Source organism: Stegostoma tigrinum, chromosome 17 (assembly GCF_030684315.1).
Source record: "Stegostoma tigrinum isolate sSteTig4 chromosome 17, sSteTig4.hap1, whole genome shotgun sequence".
NCBI classification, from domain to species: domain Eukaryota; kingdom Metazoa; phylum Chordata; class Chondrichthyes; order Orectolobiformes; family Stegostomatidae; genus Stegostoma; species Stegostoma tigrinum.
The window spans coordinates 12,324,777-12,350,386 of record NC_081370.1 but is presented as its reverse complement, the minus strand read 5'-3'; the positions used below and the strand labels follow the sequence as shown (position 1 = coordinate 12,350,386).

The window sequence follows — 25,610 nt, the reverse complement described above, 5'->3', positions numbered from 1 at the left end:
AATGAGCTTGAGCTTCCAATTACCTGCCACTTCAACATACACCGTGTTCCCTGGACAACATCTGTGTCTCAGGCTCGCTGCAGTGTTAATGAAGGTGGAAGAACAACGCCTTATGTTCTATTTGGTAACTCTGCAGCCTTCTGGACTTAATACCGAGTTCAACAATTTCAGGGCTTGAGGACTTTCTCCCATGTCTTTACCACAAGTTCCACAAACCAGGCCTTGTCAGCACATGAGCTGCCAACACAGCTATCCCATTATCAGCTACTCATGGTTGTAATGAGCACCTATTGATTCCTCCAAGCTGACCTTCATCCATTTCTTTGCCTGTTCAACTGTTGTTCTCTGTCTCTGGGCTCCATCTCCACCTATTGTTGACTTCTCACTCATCCCATCTTTAGTATACGTACCAACTTTTCTCGAGCTACAAGATCTGAACGTCTGAAACATGAGCACCACTTTCTTTCCATAATGAGCATGGCCTCCTAGCTCTCAATAAGCCAGATTTTCTCCAGTAAATATGTCAATATCTCTTATCTCTTTGAAAACTTTGCTTCACTGTTCCTCCAAATTCACTTGATTTCTAGAATAACAGCACATATCCTACATCACATGTTAAACTGATGGCTTATATTTTTGAAAAAGCATATGGTAACATAGAAGATTGAAACAGGAGTAGGCCGTTCAATGTAATGACAGCTTCTCATTGAGCTGAATACCCTAAACCCACCTTGACCCTTATTTCCTACAGCCACAAGAACTATATCTATCTCCTTGAAAACACGACGTTTTGGCCTCAACTTCTTTCTCAAGCCAAAGAATTGCCAAATGGTGCCAAATCTTCTATTACTCCTTGGTAGTTCCTAAATATAGAAATGTATTCCAACAGTGAATTGTGATCAAGCTCAGAGTTATGCTGGAGAGGGAGAAATGTGAAACAACACTCTGATTGCAGAGAGACAGTAAGGACTTCAGATGCTAGAGTCAGATATAACACAGTCTGGAGCTGGAGGAATACAGCAGGCCAGGCAGCATCAGAGGAGCAGGAAAGTTGACATTTTGGTTCAGACCCGGCCCGAAACATCAACTCTGATTGTAGATTTCAGTAGGCATGGCTTCATTGGAATGAGGCAGTTAGTATGTCAGAGTAAACTAGCAGAAGATATTGAATGAACACAGAGAACACTAGAGAAACTCAATAGATCTAGCAGCATCTGCGGAGAGAAAGACAGTTAACTTTTCAATCCTGGCGTGACTCTTCTTTAGAACTGTTCAGAACTGTTCAATTTTCTAAACGCTGAAAAGGCGTTCCAGATACATAGATCTTTAAAGCATTCTAAATAGATCCAGGAAGTAATTCCCATTTACCCTTATCTACCAGCAGTGCTTCCCAAACATTTTCCCATAGATATCAAGGTTTGAAAGTTGTTGTGACTCCCTTGGTAGGAGCAGCCAAGTTTAAGCTATGAGAACAGGGGCTGTAAAGAGTGCTTGTTATAACCCTGTGGTGGTCATTGCTCCCTCAGAGCTCTAGAATTTCAGCTCATGATCCCAATTACGATACTAATCCCCTCACTCTGGGAGACGCTGTGTCAAAGGATATGGGGAAAAGTTAGGTTACAACTCCACTCCAAACTCATCTTGCACACCTGAAAGTGAAACTCCACTTAAGTATATTCAAAGCAGAGATAGATTTTTAATCAGCAAAGGAATTGAGGTTTTTGTGGAAAGGGCAGACAGCTGGAGTTGTGGGCTATCATATCAGCCATGATAGGCTGGCAAGGTGGCTCAGTGGTTAGCATCGCTGTCTCACAGCACCAGGGACCCACGTTACATTCCACCCTCGGGCAACTGTCTGCATGGAGTTTGCACATTCTTCCCGTGTCTGTGCAGGTTTCCTTGGGAGCTCCAGTTTCCTCCCACAGTCCAAAGATGTGCAGGTTAGCTGGATTAGCCATGCTAAATTGCCCATAGTGTCTTGGCATGTGTAGGTTAGATTGACTAGCCATGGGAAATGCAGGGTTACAGGGATAAAGTAGGAAGGAGAGTCTGGACAGGATGGTCTTTGGAGGATCAGTGTACACTTGATGGGCTGAATGGCCTACTTCTGCTCCTATAGCCGATGATCTTACAGTTTAGGCTAGAACTGTCATTTCCAGTTCCACGGGGGCATTTTTTACTCCATGTCAACTGTAGTCTCACTGGATGACAGAACAGATTGAAGGTGCTAAATGCTTCTCCTCCTGCTCTATTTAATCCCACAACACTCCAACAGTTACATCCCCACCACCCTGGGTGACTCATTCACAATAATTGTAATCAGTGAACAGTCTCACTGACTGCAGGCAGCTTGGAAGTGTCGCTCATCTGTAACCTGGTAGCTGAATAAATGTTCATGAGGGGTTAGAACTCGGATCTTGTCAAATTGTTCAGCAACATTGAATGATTCAAAATCAGACTTAGTTAAATAAGGTTTACACTGGTCGATGCAGAGGCTGTCATTGATCTACAGTATACATGGACGACATGGCAGCTCAGCAGAACTCAAAGAGATGCTGACACCAATCACGTTCTCATTTTTCTTTATTTAAACAATGCTTTTGAGTAACTGGTGAATGTGGATGAACTGGGGCTCACTATGTTTGTTAAACTGAGAGATGGTATGATTGAAAAGGATGGATGAATTATTGCTGAGCACCATACCTCTGTTGGAGTCCCAGTTTCGCCACACCCCACACTTCAACAATTTAGAATAATCTCTTAGCTCGGTCATGTTTAAGTCACCGGAATGTGTTTGCACTGTGCAGTCGGACAGTGGGAGAGGAAGACAGTTCAGTTAAAGTTTCAAAAGTTGAAAAATGAAGCCGTGGTTTTTAACAGGATTGGGTGTTTAATCTGGTCTTCATAGGTGAATACGGAATGCAAATACAATCATGATTCTTCTTCCTTCAGACTTTAGTTCTCCTTCTGATAACAGTGTTGTTTGTTTCCCAGGGCTCAGGGCACTGGAGCTGCTGGGAGCCCAAAGCAGCTGGATACAGCAGCTAAGCGATTGTGTAGTACATCTTGTGGGCCAGGACAAGCAAGAGTGTTTGTAATTCCCAACTCCCTGCGCCCCACCCCACTCCATGATGACTAACCTTAACCACCTCCCGAAGCTGTGACCACTGTCCAAGCCGAATTTCTTGAACATGCTTTATTCTAATCTCTCTGAGAAAGATTATCCAATTGGAAACAAAATTAGCTTTATAGTAGGAGGCAGAGGGTGCTGGTGGAGGCCTGTGACCAGCGGTGTCCCACAGGGATTGGTACTGGGCCCACTTCTGTTTGTTTTGGATTTGGATGAGCAAATGGGAGGTACAGTTGATAATGGGAACTGCAGATGCTGTAGAATCCAAGATAACAAAGTGTGGAGCTGGATGAACACTGCAGGTCAAGCAGCATCTCAGGAGCACAAAAGCTGACGTTTCGGGCCGAGACCCTTCATTAGAGAGGGGGATGGGGAGAGGAAACTGGAATAAATAGGGAGAGAGGGGGAGGCGGACCGAAGATGGAGAGAAAACCAGATAGGTAGAGAGGAGAGTATAGGTGAAGAGGTAGCGAGGGGATAGGTCAGTCCAGGGAAGACGGACAGGTCAAGGAGGCGGGATGAGGTGGTAGGTGGGAAATGGAGGTGTGGCTTGAGGTGGGAGGAAGGGATGGGTGAGAGGAAGAACAGGTTAGGGAAGCGGAGACAGGCTGGGCTGGTTTTGGGATGCAGTATGGGGAGGGGACGAGCTGGGCTGGTTTTGTGATACAGTGGGGGGAGGTGAAGAACTGGGCTGGTTTTGGGATGCAGTGGGGTAAGGGGAGATTTTGAAGCTTGTGAAGTCCACATTGATACCATTGGGCTGCAGGGTTCCCAAGTGGAATATGAGTTGCTGTTCTTGCAACCTTCGGGTGGCATCATTGTGGCACTGCAGGAGGCCCATGATGGACATGTCATCTGAGGAATGGGAGGGGAAGTTAAAATGGTTTGCGATGGGGAGGTACAGTTGTTTGTGCGAACCAAGTGGAGGTGTTCTGCAAAGCGGTCCCCAAGCCTCCGCTTGGTTTCCCCAATGTAGAGGAAGCCACACCAGGTGCAATGGATACAATATACCACATTGGCAGATGTGCAGGTGAACATCTGCTTGAGATGGAAAATCATCTTGGGGCCTGGGATAGAGGTGAGGGAGGAGGTGTGGGGGCAAGTGTAGGACTTCCTGCGGTTGCAGGGGAAGGTGCCAGGTGTGGTGGGGTTGGAGGGGAGTGTGGAGCAGACAAGGGAGTCACGGAGAGAGTGGTCTCTCCGGAAGGCAGACAAGGGTGGGGATGGAAAAATGGCTTGGGTGGTGGGGTCGGATTGTAGATGGCGGAAGTGTCGGAGGATGATACATTGTATCCGAAGGTTGGTGGGGTGGTATGTGAGAATGAGGGGGATCCTCTGGGGGTGGTTGTGGCGGGGGTGGGGTGTGAAGGATGTGTTGCAGGAAATGCGGGAGACGTGGTCAAGGGCGTTCTCGACCACTGCGGGGGGAAAGTTGCAGTCCTAGAAGAACGTGGACATCTTCGATGTGCAGGAGTGGAATGCCTCATCCTGAGAGCAGATGCGGTGGAGGCAGAGGAATTGGGAATAGGGGTTGGAATTTTTGCAGGAGGGTGGGTGGGAGGAGGTGTATTCTAGGTGGCTGTGAGAGTCAGTGGGCTTGAAATGGACATCGGTTTCTAGCTGGTTACCTGAGATGGAGACTGAGAGGTACAGGAAGGTGAGGGATGTGTTGGAGATGGCCCAGGTGAACTTGAGGTTGGGGTGGAAGGTGTTGGTGAAGAGGATGAACTGTTGGAGCTCCTCTGGGGAGCAAGAGGCGGCGCCGATACAGTCATCAATGTAACGGAGGAAGAGGTGGGGTTTGGGGCCTGTGTAGGTGTGGAAGAGGGACTGTTCCATGTAACCTACAAAGAGGCAGGCATAGCTTGGGCCCATGCGGGTACCCATGGCCATCCCCTTTGTCTGTAGGAAGTGCGAGGAATCAAAAGAGAAATTGTTGAGGGTGAGGACGAGTTTGGCTAGGCGGATGAGGGTGTTGGTGGAGGTGGATTGGTTGGGCCTGCGGGACAGGAAGAAGTGGAGGGCCTTGAGGCCATCTGCATGAGGAATACAGGTGTATAGGGACTGGACGTCCATGGTGAAAATAGGTGTTGGGGGCCAGGGAATTGGAAGTCCTGGAGGAGGTGGAGTGTGTGGGTGGTGTCACGGACGTAGGTAGGGAGTTCCTGGACCAAAGGGGAGAAAATGGAGTCCAGATAGGTGGAGATGAGTTCGGTGGGGCAGGAACAGGCTGAGACAATGGGTCGACCAGGGCAGGCAGGTTTGTGAATTTTGGGAAAGAGATAGAAACGGGCCGTGCGGGGTTGGGGAACAATGAGGTTGGAGGCTGTGGGTGGGAGGTCCCCTGAGGTGATGATGTCATGGATGGTGTTGGAGATGATGGTTTGGTGCTCGGGGATGGGGTCATGATCAAGGGGGCGGTCGGAGGAGGTGTCGGAGAGTTAGCGTTTGGCCTTGGCGATGTAGAGGTCAGTGCGCCATACTATCACTGCACCACCGTTGTCTGCAGGTTTGTTGGTGAGGTTGGGGTTGGAGCGGAGGGCTGCCCCTTCTGCGGGGGAGATGTTCGAGTGGGTGAGGGGGGTGGAGAGTTTGAGGCGGTTGATGTCACGACAGCAGTTGCAGATGAAGAGGTCAAGGGAGGGTAGGAGGCCTGGGGGTGGTGTCCAGGACGAGGACTTGTGTTGGAGGTGGGTGAAGGGGTCAGTGGAGGGAGGGTTAGGCTCCCGGTTAAAGAAGTAAGTGTGGAGATGAAGGCGGCGGAAAAACTGCTCGATGTCCAAACGTGACTGGTATTCATTGATGTGTGGGTGGAGGGGGGCAAAGGTGAGCCCCTTGCTGAGGACTGACCGTTCATCCTCAGTCAGTGGGAGGTCTGGGGGGATGGTGAAGATGCGGCAGGGCTCAGAGTGGCTGTCTTCTCTGGGGTAGCTGGCTGTTGAGGCTGTGGGCGGAGCAATGTGGTCCTCGGCTGTGGGTGGGGTTCCGTCATTCTGCGGGTTTGATGGTGAGGTTGGGGAGGGAGCGGAGGGCTGCCCATTCTGCGGGCAGGTACAGTTAGTGGGTTTGTGGGTGACACCAAAATTAGTGGTATAGTGGACAGTGAACAAGTTTATCTTAGATTACAAAGAGATCTTGATCAATTGGGTCAATGGCAGATGGAGTTTAATTTGGATAAATATGAAGTATTGCATTTTGGTAAAACAAACAAGAGCAGGACTTAGGCAATTAATTGTAGAGCGCTGGGTGCTGTTGTAGAACACAGAGACCTAGGGATTCTGGTATATAATTCTTTGAAAATTGCATCACGGATAGGCAGGGTGGTTAAGAAGGCATTTAGCACACTTGCCTTCATTACTCAGACCTTTGTAATATCATATTGAGGTTGTACAAGATATTGGTGAGGCCTCTTCTGGAGTACTGTGGGCAGTTCTGATCACTCTGTTATAGGCTGGATATTATTAAACTGGAGAAGGTTCAGAAAAGATTTTCTGGGATATTGCTGGGAATGGAGGATTTAAGGTATAAAAATAGATGGGAAAGGCTGGTGTGTTTTCACTGGAATGGAAGAGGCAGAGGGTGACATTATCGAGGTTTATAAAATCATGAGGGGCTTAGATAAGGTGAATACCAAGGGTCTTTTCCCTCCGATGGTGGAGTTCAAAACTAAAGGGCATATTTTTAAAGTGAGAGGAGAAAGATCTAAACAGGACGTGAGGGACAAAATTTTTACACAGAGAGTGGTTCATGCATGGAATAAACTGCCAGAGAAAGTGATAGATGTAGGCACAGTTACAATGTTTAAAAGATATTTGGATAAGTTCAAGGCTGGAGGGATACAGGCCAAGCAGATGGAACTAGTTTAGTTTGGCAACATGGTTGGTGTGGACTTGTTGGATCAAAGGGTCTCTTTCCATGTTGTATCATGGCAGCATTTTGCAGCAAAGTCTAAGTGTGGACTGTGTTGGAGAGGTGAGTAAGGGTTTTGGAGGAGGAGGTGGGGGTCTGAATATCTCAGTGCATGTCCTCAGAGGTAGTCCTGAGACAGAATCATGGGATTTGTTTGGTAAGCAATCATGGTAGAGTGTTTAAGAGGGTGGTTTTTGGGGATAGGCACGTTGGTGGGGTGTCAAGATTTATAAGGGGTTCTAGAGTCACAAAGATCTACAGCACAGAAAAACGCACTTTGGCCCATCATTCCTCACCTTAAGAGTTTGTTATTAGTTTGTTGTAAAGCGATGTTTGGAAAGAGTTCAACTCTATCAGTTATCACTCCCCCCCCCCCACCCCGACCCCGGGCCACCCTATTTAGTAAGGGCTGGGTGGGGCAGGATCAGCACCGATGGTCCCTAATCATTTCTGTTGCAGTCTTACTGTGTCAGATAGTTTCAGTTCTGTGGCTGCTCCTGTCCCTCAGCTTCCTGTTGACACTTTTGTGTAATACGCAGTCCATTCACAAGCTAATAATTCAACAGAATTAATCAGTGTTCAGTTCACAGGAAAGCACAGCTAAGAGAGGGAGAATGACAGAGAAAGAGACAGACAGTAATAAAGGGAGAGGAAGACAGAGAGAGAGAGAGAGAAAGATACTTACAGACATAACAGGCGATACGGAGTGACATTTCAGTACTTATTATGTATAGTTTTGGACTAGTTCACTGTGCCTCAGATAATAAGACAAATGGGACTCTGTTCACCTACATCTTTGAGCCTGAAGATTCTGGTTCAAGTCCCACCTTAACGCTGGGCTTCCCAAATTGGGAGTCAGGACCCCCCTGGGGTTGCAAGCTGTGATCCACTCTAACAGGCTCCTGCTATCCCAACACCTTCCTCCTTGCTTTCATGGATTCACTAAGGTACTGTGATAATTGTCAAGCCTTGATAGTAGGTCTCAGTGGAAAAACAAGTTGGAAGCACTGACTTAGGGACTTAAGCTCGAAAGTCAAGGTATACACAAAAGTATATCACTCTGGTTTGGGAGTACTGCGTTGTCAAAGGAGCTAATTCTTGAATGGGACGTGACATTGAGGCCCAATCTTCCTGCTTGGGTGAGCAGAAAATGTCCCACAGCACTATTTTGAAGAAGCAGGAGCCCTGGCCAATATATTTATCCTTCAGTCAACATCACAAAGAATAGATTATGTCTGCTCATTATCATGTTCACTTTGTGAGAGTTTGCTCCATGCCACCTGGTTTCTCTTACATTATAACTGTGAGTAAACTTCAAAATGACTTTTTTTAACCTCTGTTGCGATATGATATGTGGGTTGGTTGTGAAGCTGTTTTATAAATGCAAATCTTTCTTTTTGAGGGAGAGACAAACAGGCACACTGTGAAACACATACAGATAGAGAGGGATGGGGCAAAGAGATAGGCAGAGGGAGAGATTGAGAGAACAGAAACAAAGATAGATAGAAAGAGGGAAAGTAAATGAGGTATATTAAAAGAGCAAAACAAAAAGTGAGGGGTAGGGGAAGAAATAGGGGTGGGGAAAAAGAGAGAGAGAGAGAAAGTGAGATGCAAGCTAAGCATTGGCTGTGCTCTTGCATGCTGAGATTTGACCTGTGGTAACCCACTGCTGATTGGACCAAGGCTAGGCTACAGCCTTGAACGTGAGTTGGATGCTGGTTATCTGCTGTAAACATCTAGTTCATATACACTCCGCCCTCCAACAGAGAACGAGTTCGGTGTCACAGTCTGACCACAAGTCACCCAGGAGTCAGCAGCCCTGCTTGCTATCAACTGCCCAACGGAATCCAGAGAGACGGCAAGAGGGGAAGGACAGGCAAGAGCCTACAGAGGGTTACACTGCAGTTCATTCAGAAAACCAGTGAATTTAGCCAGGACATCAGCGAGGCAGGAAACCTCAGCAGGGTAAGTAAAGCACCAATCGGAGTTCCCTGGGAATGACAAGGAAGGAACTCCATTGAGACAAGGGAGAGGGAAAGTGGGCAGCTTCATATAGTTAACAAGGCAAGCCTTTCATGAAGTGATCTGCATTGCTGTTGTGTTTTCTGTTGATTTTGGAGTCTTGCTGCTTGCCTTGAAAGGAAGTTAAATTCTGTTATCGTAGGACAACCATTGAATTAGAGCAGAAAGGATCACACCAGGTCATTGACATTTCTAGAGTTACCATTGAAGCAGGTTTTACTCAAACACTGTCACGAGGTGACTGCGTGGAGCAGAGGGTATTGGGGATTTGGGGGGATTGCGTGTGAAGTGGTTACTTAAAGCTTCAAGCATTAACTCTTTCAGGAGCTGCCATTTTTTCCTTCTCTCAAAGAAATCTGAAATGATTTGAACTTTGCTCACTTATCTCTCGTTGTTCAGATAAAATTGATTATGCTAGGGAGTGACTTTCCTTTTCAGCTCAAATTGAGTAAAGCAATGAAGGCCTTTCACATTTTGGGCATGTGGGCTGAGAAATGGATATGAAGGAAATAACAAAGTGGTGTCAGTTTGGATCAAATCCTGTTGGTAGAATCCAACTCAAGGCATTCATTCCTTGCATTCAAGTTTATTGACTTCTCTGTCACACATTTCATACCCAGTACTGCTTGTTCTCATTTTATATTTCAGTTACTTAATTGACCAGCCCTGTATTAATGTGAATCTTTAGATATGGGTGAAATATAAGCTTCTGATTAACATGCAACAAGTCCATTCTTAAATTTCCCCTAAATGTTTATGCACCCACTGCTGAAATTCTACACATCTATTCTTGAACCTGCATTTATCAAATTATTCACTGTAATACCATGTACACCAAATGCTGTCATTGAACACACCACTCCCACATACCAATTGCCTCTGACAGCTCCAAGAGCTGAACTGACTGAGGAAGGATTTGAACTTGATTTGCAACCTGTGACATCAAATTGGGAATTCATATTGTTTTACTCCTAAAATATCATTTCTCTGTTTGAAATGACCCAGTAATGCAATGTTGATTGGCTCTTGAATCCAGCAGATTCCTTCGCTTTCTTGAGGAAAGTGTGGTGAGAAAGGTGCAGACAATTTTTAAGTTGTTATATTGTGACAAAGTTGACAGGCACAATCCTTAGTGTTTAGGCTACAGTACATCCAGAACATTTAATAACAGAGTCCATGCGTAAATTTACAATTAAATTTCATTTGCACAAACACAGGATACAACTGTGTTTTCAGTGCAGCTTTGCAATGCTTACTCTAACATGACAAAAGGCCGCATTGTTGGCTCATGAGAACAATTACTGGGAATGTGTACTCCAATTTAACTGGAGGCCACAAACATGGGCTCTTTACTGATTATTCATTTCTGTTCTCATAGGATCATATGAAATCTGAGCAGGAGTAGACCATTCAGCTGATTGATTCCGCTGTATTATTCAATAAAATAAAACAAAATAAAATTCAGTTCCTTTCAAGTATTGATTTCTGGGTCAATCAAAAATTTTTCTAACTCAGCTTTGGAGTATGTTCAATGACTCAGTCTGCATTGCCATTTGGGGGAGAAAAATTCAATGATTAATAACCCTATAAGTGAAAGAAAATTGTTGTCCTCATCTGTGTCTCAAACAGGAGACTCCTTAGTTGGAATCTTCTCTTTATTGAGACTCAGTGTCATGTTGGGTTTAACTACAGGAGAGCCATACTCCAGGGTGCGGGGGTGGGGGAGGTGCCCAGAGGAAACCCAGGCAGACATGGGGAGAATGTGCAAACTCCATACAGACAGTCACCTGAGGGTGGAATTGAATCCAGTCCCCTGGCACTGTGAGGCAGCAGTGCTAACCGCTGTGCCACCATGCTGTCCTTTTTATATTAGAGTAAAGGGAAATTGTCTTTGCTGTTGATAGTAACAGGAGACCATCCTGAATGATGAAGGTAGAGGGGAGATCAGCAGCCATGGGTGGCTTATTCGAGCCTGGCCACATTGCCCCCTCTGCCAGGGTGCGTATCATGGTCTACTCCATGTTTCATACTCCTAGAAGTGTGAGTTAGCATTGTAAACTTGCCAGTGTGGAGACCTAATACATAGTGCTAGGCATCTCCATGAAATGCTTCTTGCATGATCAATGTCTGTCACTTTATTACAGCTGCTAAGGTCGCTTTACGGGGTACCACGCTGGTACTGCTGTGCACACATCCGCCAGAGCTCACACTTCACGGTGCGTACACACACCATCACCTCATAGACCATCAGATGATAAACCTTTCATTCACAACTCAAAAAATAAACATATCCTATCAGTTGGCACCAAAGGTTTGCATGGGACAAGGACACCACCACAAAATCAGTTGAGCCCTGTTTCAGGTTGAACCTCACTTGCCTGCCACGGCCAGGTATATGTGCATCAGCTGGTGTGGCTACGACACTTGGGTGGGCTTGTTAGCCGGTCAGGCTTCATTTTTGGTGAACCAGCTTGTGCCTGGTGAGCCTAACTTTAATGGTCTTGAATATTAATGACGTCATAGTGAATATAAAATGGATCCCAAGGTTGACAAGCTCAATCCTTCTGAAATTTTATAAGAACTCAACAGCAAAACTTTAACCTTCCATTGGGAAGTTGAATTTTTGCTTCCCACCAAATATAGTTCCCCAACCAGCCTTTGCAAAATCTCCAGAAAATTCTACCCCTCATTTTGCATCCCTGTGCCCACTAGTTCAAACCTCCACTGAGTATAATAGATAAGACAGATGGGGTTAGAATCTGGATTCGTACATGGAGCTATGATGGGTAGCCATTACAGAAACTTGGTTCAGAGAAGGGCAGGACTGGCAACTCAACGTTCCAGGGTTTAGATGTTTCAGAATTGATAGAGAGGGGTGGAAAATGAGTGGGGAAGTTGCATGGCTGGTTAAAGGGAACGTTGTAGGTGTATGAACAGAAAGCACCCTGGAGGACTCATCCAGCGAGGCGATGTGGGTAGAACTCAGGAATAAGAAAGGCTCAATCACTGTGATGAGGTTATACTATAGGCCTCCCAATAGCCTACAGGAGAAAGAGGAACAGACAAGACAATGTAAAAATAACAGGGTTATTGTGGTTAAATTGTGGCGGGTGATTTTAATTTCCCCAATATTGACTGGGACTTCCTTAGAGCCAGGAGCTTATACGAGACAGAATTTATTATGTGCATCATGGAGGGTTTCTTGAAACAAATATGTAAATAGATCAACTAGGAAAGGAATTGTATTAGGGAATGAGTCTGCTCAGAAGTTTCAATGGGGAAACAATTCGGGAACAGTGGTCCGTAAGTTTTATGGTAGTTATGGAAAGAGATAAGACTAATCTTGGCTGAAAGTGCTAAATTGGCGGAAGGCTAATTACAACAGTATTAAACAGGAACTGGAAAACTTGGATTGCAGCTGTTTGAAGATAAATCCCAAATCTAACATGTGGGAGTCCTTTAACGGCCAATTGACCAGAGCTCAGCACGAGCATTTTCCTGTGAGACTGAAACATGAGGATGGCAAGATTCAGGAACCTAGGGTAATGAGAGCCATGGAAAGGTTAGTCAAAAAGAAAAAGGAAGCAAATAAAATGCTTAGGGAACAGAAATTGAAGAAGGCCATTGAGAATTATAAAAGAAGCAGAAAAGAACTTAAAAAGAAATTAGGACAGCTAAAATTGGCCATGAAAATTGCATTATCTACTCTTTTGTCTGTCCAGCTGTTCTTCTCTCTCTATCGGCTCTATCTCCAACCTATCATTTACCCCTTACCTGGTACCCCCACCCTATTTTTTCCATAAAAATCAACTTTTTCTGAGTTACCATCAGTTCTGAAGAAGGGTCATTGGACCCAAAATGTTAACTCTGATTTCTCACCACAGATGCTACCAGGCCTGCTGAGATTTCTAGCAATTTCTGTTTTCGTGCCATAAATTGACAACTACAATTATGCAAAATATCAAGGCATTTTGTACGTACATTAGGATCAAGAGGGTATCCAGGGAAAGATAGGTCCACTCAAGGAAAAAGGAAATAATTTATGTGTGGGGCCAGAGGAAGTGGGTGAGGTCCTTAAGAAGGAAGACACAGATGATGGTAAGCTCAAAGAGGGGTTTGTTGGTATTCTGGGGCATTAAGAAGAAGATAGCATTAGATTTCTTGAAAAATATTAAAGCAGATAAGTCTGCAAGATCTGATGGGATCTACCCCAGGATACTGAAGGAAGCAAGAGAGGAAATTGCTGGGGCCTTGACAGATATCTTTGTATTTATCTTAGCCACAGGCGAGGTCCAGAAGACTGGAGATTAACTAATGTTGCTCCTTTGTTCAAGAAAGGCAACTGAGATAATCTAGGAAATTATAGGTCAAAGAGGTGGTAGGAAAATTATTGGAGAAGATACTTGGGACAGGATTTACTTGTGTTTGGAGTAAAATCAACTTATTAGGGACAGTCAGCATAGCTTTACACATAGGAGGTCTAGTCTCACAAAAATGATTTCATAGAATCCCTACAGTGTGGAAACAGGCCCTTTGGCCTAACAAGTCCACACCAATCCTCAGACATTCCACCCAGATCCATCCCTCTACCCTACACAGTACAGGCAGTTTTACATGGCCAATCCACCTTGCTTGCACATCGGTGGACTGTGGGTAGAAACTAGAGCACCCGGAGGAAATCCATGCAGACACAGAGAGAATATGCAAACTCCACACAGACAGTCGCCTGAGAGTGGAATCAAACCCAGGTCCATGGTGATGTGAGGCAGCAGTGCTAACCACTGAGCCACCATGCCAACCTTAACTGATCAAGTTTTTTCAGGAAATGACAAAGATGATTGATGGGTGGTACAGTGATGTTGTCTACATGGACTGTAGTAAAGCTTTGACTATGTCTCTCATAGTAGGCAGGTCCAAAAGATTAAGTCATCTGGGATCCACGGTGAATTGGTAAGTTGTATACAAGTTAGCTTGGCTACAGAAGACAGATGGTAGTTGTGGAGAGTGTTTTTCTGACTGGAAATCTGAGATCAGTGGAGTTGCACAAGGATTAGTGCTGGAACCTCTGTAGTTTGTAATATATATAAATGATTTGGATGAAAATGTAGGTCAGATTTGTAAGTTTGCAGATGACATGAAAACTGGTGGAACTATAGATAGTGGGAAAGGACATCGAAGGATACATAGGATACAGACCAGTAGGAAAGTTGGGCAGAGAAATAACAGAGTTTAGTGTAGACAGGTGTGAGGTGATGCATTTTGGGAGTTCAAATGCAAGAGGAAAGCTTGCTGCAAATGGCCAGACTGTTCGGAGCATTGACAACACAGGGATCTTAAGGTCTATGTGCATAGCTCCCTGAAAGTAGCAACACAATTGTGTAAGGTGGTAAAGAAGGCATATGGCATACTTGCTTACATTGACCAGGATATTCAGTGAATACCTTGGCAAGTGATGTTGCAGCGATATAAATCTTAAATTGGGCCATGTTTGGAGTATTGCATGCAGTTCTCGTCACCACATTATAGGAAGAATATGGAGGGTTTGGAAAGGGTGCAGAAGAGTTTTACCAAGATATTGCCTGAATAGGAATGTTTTAGCTATAAGCAGAGGTTGGACAACTTGTGAAGAAGGGTCCTTGGACCTGAAACATTAACTCTGCTTTTTTGCCACAGATGTGCTGAGTTTTTCCAGCAATTTCTGTTTGCCTTTTGGACAAGTTGAGATTATTTCTCACTGAAGCATTAGAAGTTGAGGGGCGACCTGATAGAAGTATATAGAATTATGAGAGGCATGGATGGGGTGGATAATTGCAGTCTTCTCCCTAGGCAAAGTTTAAAAGAGAGATGCAAGGAAATTTTTTACACAGAGGGTGGTTGGTACCTGGAATGCACTGCCAGGTAAGGAGGTAGAAGCAGATATGGTAGCAATGTTTAAGAGGCATTTAGACAAATACATGAATGGGCAGCGAATAGAGGGCTTGAACCATGTGCAGGCAGATGAGATTAGTTTATAATAGTATCATGGTCAGATATGGTGGGACAAAGGGCTTGTTCCTGTGCTGTACATTCTCCAATGGGCAGCACCAACCTCTCAGTAGCCAGCCTGTCAGACCCCCTCAGAGTCTTACAAATTTCAGTATAACTTGTGAGATTTCAACACGTCAGCTAGAGCATTGTGTGTATGTGGGCACCACGTTCTGGGAAAGATATGAATGCATTGGAGAGAGTGCAAAAGCGGTTTATAAGAATAGTTCCAGGTGTGAGGAATATCAGTTATAAGGATATATTGAAGTTGTTGCGATTATTCTGCCTGGAGAGAAGATTTCAAAATCATGAGTGGTCTGGATAAAGTAGAAGAGGAAAAAAGATTCCCACTTGTAGAATAAAAAAAATGAAAGAGCATAAATTTAAAGTGATATGGAAAAGAAACCTGCGTGATGTGAGGAAAAAAATGTTTGCACTCAGTGACAAGTTAGGTTGTGGAATACACCGCCTGGGAATGTGGTGAAGCAGGTTCATTTGAGGAACTCAAGAGAGTACTGGATGTTTTTTGGATAGTATTGGTGTATGAAGGCAGAGATTGGCATGAGATAAAAGAGTGCTGGTGTGAACCCCTTCTGGATTGGAATGATTTTGTGATTTTCTGCTCTAATGTGATATTACAGCGTGTCAATTTGGGCTGTTCTTTTACCAAAGGAGTAGGGACAGGCACACATTGAAAGCATGGCATGGCAATATTGAATTCTTAAATCTTCAGAATGCAACATCACCTTTAATGAGACGGGTAGTGTTGATGATCCACACACTTCCACATAACACAGTGCCAAGCTCATGATGGGGCCCCATGAACAGTGAGTGGGAATTGAGATATTCAATTTGGAGGGGGTAAATACAGGCTCGAGGACATGTCCAGGTGGCACAGCTGCTGGGAGTACTAGTGTAAATAATGAATGCCAATAAGAGCATTATTCAGTGGTTGGAGGAGAACGGGACAAAGACCTAATTGTCCAACCAGTACGAACTGGTGTTCAGAGTTTTGTCATTGTGAATAAGCAATAGTTGAACTTAAGAGAATGGTTCTGAAGCTGTTGGTATAATTTGGGCAGAAGAATGCAGGTAGAGGAAACCCCGATGAATGATTAGGCAGTAGGCAGGGGAATAGAGATGGGATTTGGGATGTCATGTTGCGGCTGTACTCGACATTGATTAGGCCGCTTATGGAATACTGCGTTCAATTCTGGTCTCCCCGCTATAAGATGTTAAACTTGAAAGGGTGCAGAAAAGGTTTAAAAGGATGTTGCCGGGGTTAGAGGGTTTGAGCTATAGGGAGATGCTGAATAGGCTGGGGCTATTTTCCCTGGAGTGTCGGAGGCTGAGGGGAAACCATATAGAGGTTTATAAATTTATGAGGGGCATGAATAAGGTGAACAGCAAAGGTCTTTTCCTCGGGGCAGGGACTCCAAAACTAGACAGCATTGGTTTAAGGTGAGGGGGGAAAGATTTAAAAGGGGATCTGAGGGGCAGCTTTTTCATGCAGAGGGTGTTGTGTGTATGGAACAAGCTGCCAGTGGAAGTGGTACAGGCTGGCACAATTATAAAATTTTAAAGACATCGGGATGGGTACATGAATAGAATGGTTTAGAGGGATATGGGCCAAATGCTGGCAAATGGGAACAGCTTAATTTAGGATACCTGGGCGAGTTGAACCAAAGGGTCTGTTTCCATGTTGTGCATCTGCGTGACTCTGACAATGGAGAGAGTGACATGGTGAGTTTCAGCAGATTCACCTTTCTGATCAGGAAGAAAACGCCAATGAGCTGATGTGAGGGCAGTCCCCCAAGGCAGCCCTATAGTTGTCACTATCAACATCACTGTGGCACTGATTTTATAAGAATCCAGGCTGTCCAGGGATTATCTGCAGATCCTACTGGCATCGTCAGTCAACAGCACAGGTCTTCATATAGTGCTCCTGGCCCAGAAACGGATATTCTGAGCACAAGCACAGAGGGATTTGCTGCTGTCATTTGATTCCCACAGAATCAGGAAACCATTTATTGCACTAACACATGCATCCTGGCAGCAAAATAGCAGCCAAAGGAATTGCTCAACAGAAAAGACTCTCACTCACTGAAGAAGAGATAACAAAGTGTGGGGCTGGACGAACACAGCAGGCCAAGCAGCATCTTAGGAGCATAAAAGCTGACGTTTTGGGCCTAGACTCTCTCTCTCACTCACTGAATGTCCAGCCAGACTGTCTCAGCAGAAAACATATCTTTCAGCTCCATACTGGCTACCTGGGGATCTGTCACAATTCTTTTGAGAGTCCCAGGTACCACATCTCTTCAGATCCACATCCAGATTCTGTGAGTGGCTGCTGTGGGATACTGTTTACTTTTTGAGGAAGTAGCACTATGCTCATCCAATACCTGAGCATTGACTCAGTAAAGGGCTTCAAGCGAAACCTTACCCTAACAGGTACCTGCATTAAACAGACCACTAGTATCTTAGAAAACAAAGAATATCAAAGAAGCCAATAGGGCAGGAATAGGCCATTCAGAATGGTGGTGGTCCACCATTCTAGGAGTCCGTCTCCACTGGTAGGTGAAACTAGAATTAGGGGACTTAGTCTCAAAATAAGGGGGAGCAGATTCAGGGCTGAGTTGAGGAGGAACTTCTTCACCCAAAGGGTTGTGAATCTGTGGAATTCCCTATCCAGTGAAGCAGTTGAGGCTACCTCATTGAATGTCTTCAGGCAAAGATAGATAGGTCTTGAACACTAAAGAAATTTAGGGCTATTATGAGTGGACAGTAAGTGCAGCACAGAAACAAACCCTTTGGTCCAACTCGTCCATGCCAACCAGATGTCCTAAATTAGTCCAGTCTCATTTGCCAGACTTTGGCCCAAATTTCTCAAACCCTTTTCTATTGATATACCCATTCAGATGCCTTTTAAATGTTGTAACTGAACCCGCCTCCAGCACTTACTCTGGCATTTCAAACACACACTACCCTCTGCGTGAAAAGGTTTCTGCTTAAGTCCCTTTTGAATCTTTTCCCGCTCACCTTAAACCTACGCCCTCTGGTTTCGGAAGCACCTACCCCGGGGAAAACGACCTTGTCTATTTACCCTATCAATGTCCCTCATGGTTTTTTCAATCTCTATAAGATCATCCCTCAGCCTCCGACACTCCAGGGAAAATAGCCCCAGCCAGTTCAACCTCTCCATATAGCTTAAACCTTACAACCCTGGCAACATCCATGTAAAACTCTTCTGAACACTTTCAAGTTTCACAGCATTCTTCCTATAGCACAGATACTAGAACTGAATGCAATATTCCAAAAGTGGCCTAATGAATGTCCTGTACAGCCGCAACATGACTCCCAATTCTTACACACAATGCACTGACCAATAAAGGCAAGTATTCCAAACGCCTTCTTCACTATTCTATCTACCTGTGACTCCACTTTCAAGAAACTATGAACCTGCACTCCAAGGTCTCGTTGTTCAGCCACACTCCCCAGGACCTTACCATTAAGTATATAACTCTTGCCCTGATTAGCTTTTCCAAAATGCAGCACCTCACATTTATCTAAATTAAACTCCATCTGCCATGTCTTGGCCCATTGGCCAATATGATCAAGATCCTGTTGTACTCTGAGGTAACCTTCTTCACTGTCCACTACACTTCCAATTTTGGTGTCATCTGCCAACTTACTAACTATATCTCCTATGTTCACATCAACATCATCTATATAAATGACGAAAAGCAATGGACCCAGCATTGATCCTTGTGACACACTGCTGGTCATAGGCCTCTAGTCCAAAAAGCAACACTCCACCACCATCCTGTCTCCTACCTCGCAGCCAGTTCTCTTTATGCAAATAGCTAGTTCTCCCTCTATTCCGTGTGATATAATCTTGCTAACATGTCTACCATGAGGAACCTTGTTGAACATCTTACTGAAGTCCATATAGATCACTTCCACCACTCGGCCCTCATCAGTCCCCTTTGTTACTTCTTCTAAAAACTCTATCAAGTTAGTGAGACGTGATTTTTCATGCACAATGCCATGTTGACTATCTGTAATCAATCTTTGCCTTTCCAAATACATGTAAACCCTATCCCCCAGGATTCCCTCCAACAACTTGCTCACCACCAATGTCAGGCCCATCAGTTTAGAGTTTCCTGGCTTTTCCTTACCACCTTTCTTAAATAACGGCACCGTGTTAGCCACTCCCCAGTCTTCTGGCACCTCATCTGTAGCTATCAATGATACAAATATCTCAGCAAGGGAACCAGCAATCAGTTCCCTAGCTTCCCACAGAGTTCTAGGATACACCTGATCAGGCCCCTGGGATGTATCCACCTTTACGTTTTAAGACATCCAACACCTCCTCCTCTGTAATATGGATACATTTCAAGATATCGCTATTTATTTTTGCATGTTCTATATCTTCTATATCCGTCTCTACAGCAAACATTGATGTAAAATACTCATTTAGTATTGCTCTCATCTCCTGCAGTTCCACACACAGGGGCCTTGCTGATCTTTAAGAGGCCCTATTCTCACCCTAGTTACCCTTTTGTCCTTAATGTATTTATAAAATCCCTTTAGATTCTCCTTCACCCTATTTGCCAAAGGTATCTCATATCCTGTTTTTAACCTCCTGTTTTCCCTGTTAAGTCAACTCCTACTGCCTTTATACTCTTTTAAGGATTCACTCAATCCCTGCTGTCTGTACCTGATATATGCTTCCTCTTTTTCTTGACCAAAACCTCAATTTCTCCCGTCATCCAACATTCACTACACTACCAGACTTGCCCTTCATCCTAAGAGATACATAATGTTTCTTGACTCTCATTATCTCTTTTTTTAAACCTTCCCATTTTTCAGCCATCCCTTTACCTGCAAACATCTGCCCCCCCCCCCCAACAATAAGCTTTTGAAAGTCCTTGCCTAATGCCATCAAAATTGGCCTTCCTCCAATTTAGAACTTTAACTTTTAGATCCAGTCTATCCTTTTCCATCACTATTTAAAAACTAATAGAATTATGCTTGCTGGCCCAAAGTGCTCACACCTCAGTTACTTTCCCTGCCTTATTTCCCAAGAGTAAGCTAAGTTTTGTACCTCCTCTAGTAACAACGCCCAACTACTCTGAAAATTTTCTTGTACAGCTTAACAAATTCCTCTCTATTTTTGTTTCAAAAATTAAAATCCCCTACCATAACCACCCTATTATTCTTACAGATAACTGAGATCTCCTTACAATCTTGTTTCTCAATTTACCGCTGACTATTTAGGGGGCTGTATAGTACATCCCAAAAAGGTGGTCATCCCTTTCTTATTTCTCAGTTCCATCCAAATAACTTCTCTGGATGTATTCTCAGGAATATCCTCCCTAAGTACAGCCATTATATTATCTCTCGTCAAAACACCACTCCTCCAGTCCCATGTTCCCAACCATTCCCCGGGTTCATCTGCCACATCTGTTAGGCCTCTTGCTTTGAAATAAATGCAGTTTAATTTATCAGCCCTACCTTGTTCTCTGTTTCATTCCTGCTTGCCCTGTCTGTTTGAATTGCTCCTTTTCCCAACTGCTCCAGTCTCTGACTGACCTCTTTCCTCATTATGTCCCAGGTGTCTGACCTCCACGCCCACCCCCAACTAGTTTAAATTCTCCCGAACAGCTTTAGCCCCATGAGAAAGATTAGCCATAATGTTATTGGGTGGCAGAGCATGCTCGAGGCGCCAAATAGCCTACTCCTGCTCTTAGTTCTTATACTGACAGATCACAATTTTTTACCTGTAGCTGGAGTCTATTTACTTGTAACAAATGGTCATGCTTGTTAGGGTATAGAAACCTAGTCCACATTCACCATCAAGCTGGTTCTAAGAGATAGGAAAAGTTGGAAGGCAATTTCCTAGTGATGTTCTTGCCAGAATGTTAATCCAGAGTCCCAGATAACATTCTGGGGACCCATGATCAAATCCTGTCACAGCAGATGGTGGAATTTGAATTTAATAAAATATCTGAAGTTGAGAATCTGATGATGACCATGAATACACTGTTGATTGTCAGGAAAACCTATCTGGTTCACTAATGTCCTTTAGGGAAGGAAACTGCCTTTCTTAACTGGTGTGGCCTACGTATGACTCCAGACCCACTGCAATGTATTTGACTCTTAACTGTCCTCTGGGCAATCAGGGATGGGCTATAAATTCTGCCTGGCCAGCGATGCCCCCATCCTGTGAATGAATAAAGGGAATGCTTTTTGTGATAGCTCCTTGGAATAGCAGGGCTTAATTTCTAGCGTGCTACACTAGCAAGACACTGTGGAAGCATTTGTGCATCTGGATGAATGGAACGGTGTATCTGTCCTGTTGGAGACAGCATCCTCAAGGGAGGCATTGGAAAAGGCAAGGGTCATCCCTGGAGGGCTGCCTAGCTCAATGCTGGCCGTTTGTACTCCATTCCTCTATATTATGGCAAGTCCAGTCATGTTTGTGCCTTTGTCTTCCAAAAGTGCACTCCCTCAGTACTGACCCTGTGTAATCCAAGATTGCATTTGCAAATGGTGCAATGTCAAGGACAGTAAGGTCCAGCATGGGATGAGGAGCTGGAGTTCTCCAGGGTTCCTGAGCCCGGATTGAAAGTGCAGCCCTGAATTTACACCATGAACATGGCAGAGCAGGTAACACTGATCAGGGTGCCAGACCTGCCTGCCCAGTTTCTGCGCAATAGTGAATAGTTGAGTCTCCACAACTCTGAGGCAGAACTGGAGAATGAAATAAAAGTTGGTGAGAAAGTGAAACTGGTCCCTTAGAGCAAGAGGGCCAGCAGCTCAGGGGTCAGGCGATGGGTGGACACGAAGCAAACAATCAGATATACAGTTTCATTTCTGCTGCTAGCTGCTGAGTCTGACTCTCACAAAAATATGAGTCAGGACATTCTTATTGTTTGATAGACAGGCTGGAGACTCAGATTGATGTCTAAAATTCTGAAAGGAGAAGTATGATGAGTAACTTTAGCTAACACCCTGATCTTTGAAAAGCTGACTCAAGCTTTCTGACTCAGCATTTTTTGGTGTTCCTATTGAATGTTTCTCTTTGTTTGCATGTAGCCCTGTACCCAGCTTTGGCTGCTCAGCCTTGTAAGTACATTTTACGTGACTGGCAGGAATACATCCACATATAGGGTCAGGAAGGCAGAGTCACTTTATATTGAGGATCTTCCAGTAAAATTCATAGACTAATGTCAATAAAATTTTAACATTTACAATTTCAGTTGAGAATGCTAGATTTATGCATTGGTTGAAGGAGAATATAGAGCTAAGCACCAATCATTACTGATAAAGCACAGTGCTGGTGAAAGGCAGTAAAAAACAAGGCATAATTCTGATTTGCATAGCACCTGTCCAAATCTCAGTATAGCCCAAACACCTGAAAAAGGAGTGAGGCGCCAAAAGCTTGTGATTTTAAATGAACCTTTTGGACTATAACCTGGTGTTGTGTGATTTCTGGCCTTGTTACAATTACAGGGACTGCTGCAGCAACTAATTCATCCACAGCATGTTAATATGAACAGTAAGCTGCTAGTAAACATTCTGTTTAATCAGCTTGGTTCATAGATAAATATTGTTTCAGACAACAGGTGAACTCCTCACTCATCTTCCGATAGAATCACAGAATCATTTACTGTCATCTAAAAGGACAGGCCTGCCAACATTCGAGACTCCTCAGCACTGACCCTCTGACAGTGCGGCACTCCCTCAATACTGATCCTCTGAATGTTCAGAGCTCCCTCAGCAGTGAGCCTCTGACAGAGCAGCTCTCCCTCAGCACTGACCCTCCGACAGAGCAGGACTCCCTCAGCACTGAGCCTCTGACAGTATTGCACTCCCTCAGCACTAACCCTATGACAGAGTGGCACTCCCTCAGCACTAACTCTCTGACAGCAGCACTCCCTCAGCACTGACCCTCCGTCAGTGTAGAACTCCCTCAGCACTGACATTCTGACAGTGCTGCAGTCCCTCAATACTGATCCTCCGACTGTGCAGCACTCCCTCAGCACTGACACTCTGACAGTGCAGCACTCACTCAGCACTGACCGTCCGACAGTACAGCACTCCCTCAGCACTGACCCTCTGACAGTGTGGTGCTCCCTCAGCACTGACCCTCTGCCAATGCAGCATTCCCTCAGCCCTGACCCTCTGACTGTGCGGCACTCCCTCAGCCCTGATGTGATGCAGGATATAGAGTACAGTTCAAGATGTGGATTTCTTTTTTAACAATTCTGTGACTGTATATCACACTGAATCCAGAAGGCAACAAATGCTGGCTTTGCCAAACTCAAGGTGAGGAGATGGCCTAATTGTCTTATTGGTGGACAATTAATCCAGAGACCCAGGTAAAGTTCTCAGGACCTGGATTTGAATCCTGCCATGGCAGATGGTGGAATTTGAAATCAATAAAAATCTGGCATGAAGAATCTAGTGATGACCATGAATTGATTGTCAGGAAAAGCCCATCTGATTCACTAATGTCCTTTAGGGAAGGAAACTGCCATCCTTACCTGGTATGACCTACATGTGACTCCAGACCCACAGCAATGTGGTTGACCCTAACTGCTCCCTGGGCAATTATGCATAGGCAATAAATGCTGGTCCAGCAGTGACATCGACATCCTGTGAATGAATTTTTAAAATTCACCTTGTGATTAATTTGATTTGATTTATTCTTGTCACGTACTGAGATAAGGTGAAACGTATTGTTTTGCATGCAGGCCAATTGCAGCATACAAAGTGCATCAGGGCAGCCTGGTGACTCAGTGGTTAGCAATGTTGCCTCACAGCACCAGGGACTGGGTTTGACTCCACCCTTGGGTTATTGTCTGCGTGCAGTTTGCACATTCTTCCCATGTCTGCGTGGGTTTCCTCCAGGTGTTCGGGTTTCCTCCCAGAGTCTAAAGATGTGCAAGTTAGCTGGATTGGCCATGCTAAATCACTCCTGGTGTCCGGCGATGTACAGGCTGGGCGGTGGAAAGTGTAGGGTTGCAGGGATAGGGTGGGGAGAGTGGGATGCTTTTCAGAGGATCGTTGTGGACATGTTGGGCGAATGGCCTGTTTCCACACTATAGGGATTCTATGGAGGTAGCAGAACAGAGTGCAGAATATTGTGTTACAGCTGTAGAGAAAAATTTGCTTAGAATGCTATTCCATTCTAGGGCTGTGTTGATAAAACATGGTGCAGTGCCTCATAATGTCTTGTCTCTACACTGAGCTCAAAGCAGAATGATGTAGGACGTAGAGCGAGAAATTTGCCATCCATTCCACCCAGTCCAGTACAGTGTTCACACTTAGCACCTAATCTTATCTAAATGCACCATTACAACCGTCTCCTCCCTTCTCCTCAGACACTGTTAGAGACTTCCCCTTAAATACACCCACACTAATCATTTCAATCACTTGCTGTGGACTGAGTTGCAAATTCTCACAACTCTGTGGATGAAGAGGTTTCTATTGAATTCCTGATCTGATTTCTTGGTGACTACCTTACATTGATGGTCTCTAAGTTCTACACTTCTTCACAAAGGAGACATTCTCGCTGTATCTACTCCAACCAAATCTTTAATTGCCGCCAAGAGTTCTAATAGTTCAACACTCAGCTTCCGTTGTTGATAACAAAGTGTGAAGCTGGATGAACACAGCAGGCCAAGCAGCATCTCAGGAGCACAAAAGCTGACATTTCGGGCCTAGACCCTTCATCAGAGAGGGGCATGGGGAGAGGGTTCTGAAATAAATAGGGAGAGAGTGGGAGGCGGACCGAAGACGGAAAGAAAAGAAGCTAGGTGGAGAGGAGATTATAGGTGGGGAGGTAGGGAGGGGATAGGTCAGTCCAGGGAGGACGGACAGGTCAAGGGGGCGGGATGAGGTTAGCCGCACCTCCATTTCCTACCTACTAACCTCATCCCGCCTCCTTGACCTGTCCGTCCTCCCTGGACTGACCTATCCCCTCCCTACCTCCCCACTTATACTCTCCTCTCCACCTATCTTCTTTTCTTTCCGTCTTCGGTCCGCCTCCCCCTCTCTCCCTATTTATTTCAGAACCTTCTCCCCATCCCCTTCTCTGATGAAGGGTCTAGGCCTGAAACATCAGTTTTTGTGCTCCTGAGATACTGCTTGGCCTGCTGTGTTCATCCAGCTTCACACTTTGTTATCTTGGATTCTCCAGCATCTGCAGTTCCCATTATCTCTTCCGTTGTTGATGTTGAACCTCTCCTGATATCAATGCCCACTCATTTCTGGGATCATCCTATGCCATCTCCAGGGCTTCAATATCCTCTTTATACCATGGTGACCTCAGTAACATGCAGTGTACTTAGTGTGACCAAAACAAGATTTAATGCAGGATTCATATAACGTCCATCCGTTATAATACTATCTTTGAAGTAAATAAAGCCAAGTGTTTCATTCATTTCTTAATGATCTTTCTAACTTGTGGAACAAGATATAGTGATTGGTGTTACTGTACTCGGAGACACCTTTA

The 25,610-nt window shown here is 44.8% G+C and overlaps 1 protein-coding gene across 7 annotated transcripts in view; it reads left to right on the top strand.

The window, feature by feature from the left end:
* Nucleotides 1–25,610, top strand: part of nr1h3 (nuclear receptor subfamily 1, group H, member 3) — a 116,142-nt gene that overhangs the window by 34,198 nt on the left and 56,334 nt on the right. For 2 of the 7 annotated variants that reach the window (XM_048545587.2, XM_048545584.2), the window contains exon 2: nt 8,806–9,004. The exons of the other annotated variants lie outside the window; for them this stretch is intronic. The gene's annotated coding sequence lies outside the window, so the exon portion shown is untranslated. The remainder of the gene's footprint in view (nt 1–8,805; nt 9,005–25,610) is intronic. 7 annotated transcript variants of the gene reach the window in all.